The sequence below is a fragment of the Schistocerca americana genome, chromosome 8 (assembly GCF_021461395.2).
Source record: "Schistocerca americana isolate TAMUIC-IGC-003095 chromosome 8, iqSchAmer2.1, whole genome shotgun sequence".
Taxonomy (NCBI): domain Eukaryota; kingdom Metazoa; phylum Arthropoda; class Insecta; order Orthoptera; family Acrididae; genus Schistocerca; species Schistocerca americana.
In genome coordinates, this window is record NC_060126.1 from 237252187 (window position 1) to 237253995 (window position 1809).

Genomic DNA, 1809 nt, shown 5'->3' on the forward strand with positions numbered 1-1809 from the left:
GTTTGCAAGATACACGATGAAACATTCCAATTCAAGTGAATCATCTCCGTAACAAAATACGGATCTTTGTCCTAATAAATATGATTGTTGTACTATGCATCTAATCTAGACAGAGTCGTCCGACCGTAGATACTTAGTGCTAGTCGTGTGAAGCAGGAGCGGATCACTAGTCTATAATAGAAAATAGAAAATGTGCAGTAGCTCTTTCTATTTTTTTCTTTGAATAAAAGGAATATTTTCTATCTTTTATTTTTAACGTAACAAATTTTTCCTTCTTTGTACATCACTGACAATCGAAATACAAGTTTACGAAACTGATCGGCAAAAAATAAGGGAAAATAACGATTTTCTTCACATCAAAATTGGGAACGATGCAGTATTGTAAAAAGCGGAGAAATTTTACTACCTAGGCTAAATGATTATGCTGTATGACCACAGCAAGGAACGTATCAGTAGACTGACACAGCGAAAGAAAGCTGTCTCTAATACAGTGCCTTATCAGATATAGATACGAAGTCGAATAGTGACAGGTATACCAGAGGAAGTCGGAAGAGCAAGAAACTGGAAGCACCTTTATTGTTGTCGAAGAATGTTTAAAATTAAGTGCAGAGGCAAAGTGCGAAATGAAGAGGTACAGAAAAGGGACAGTTTGCGGGACATCTGCTGTGGCATCTAGAAATAGATGTGCATGGAATAATAGTACCGACAGACACAAACTTCAATACGAAACTGATGGTAGAGGGTATCTGGCGAAGCAATTATGTCGGTGTAATGAATAGCATAAGGTATGAGAAAATGGAAGCCAGCATCAAACTCGTCGGAACACTGATGGCTTAAAAAAAAAATTGCTAACGTGAAATTACGTAGTGGTGCTCATATTGGAAGCAGCCGGTGTATTCGCTATTTTTCATCCTTCATTTATTTATTTATTTTTCAAGAGAACCACGGCTAAATTTGCGGCGCGAGTCCTCTACATATCGTCATCAGTCAACGCTAGCGTTCCTGCCCTGTGTCCTCATTAAATATTGGTTTCGTATTCAGTCATCACACTGTGGTAATTAGCATCGTTATGGATATCTGTATTTCTATTGAGAAATTAATTGCATTCAATTTACAATCATGCAAAGTGTATCGATCAGGCTTTGAACGGCTGCTGCCCACAATTTCTGTGTATCTAGAGTGAAAAATACAAGTAAAATAAACAAATAAATAAAGTGGAAAAGTACGTGAAAAAGATCATTTAGTTCACTCCGCGTTCTAAATATGACGTAGGTCAATAACTAAGATTTTTAAAAACTAGAACGGAAATTCTCCAAATATGCAGGATGATTCCGCGATGACGTTCCAAGCTTTCTGGGATGAGGGAGAAGGCTAAATGTGTTAAATTCAGGCGAGAACCATTAGCTGAACACGACACGAGGTCTGAAGTCAAAACGTGCACTTTCTGTGGCTGGTAGGGATATAGGTGCATGTCCCATTATATTCGTCACATAGTATTCTGCGAAAAATTCATTCCATATGCAACTGATCGAGTGCTGATTACAGGCACTTCAGTCACTGGAGCATCATCGGGAGTCCGGGTAGTCCTTCGTGCTCCCCAATCGTTGTACTTTTGGTACCAATTGCCCGGTTTCACTTAATCCTTGGGGCCAGTCTTGGAAACATGCTGTGAGCAGGATGTCTTGTACGTTGATACTTGATTCTGTAGAACCTTTCCACTTTTCGGCTGCTTCCATTTGATTGCTCATAGAGGAAAATCACGTCTGTAAGTTCCGTCACACGCCACAAATACATTTGCTTAGGGTTTAT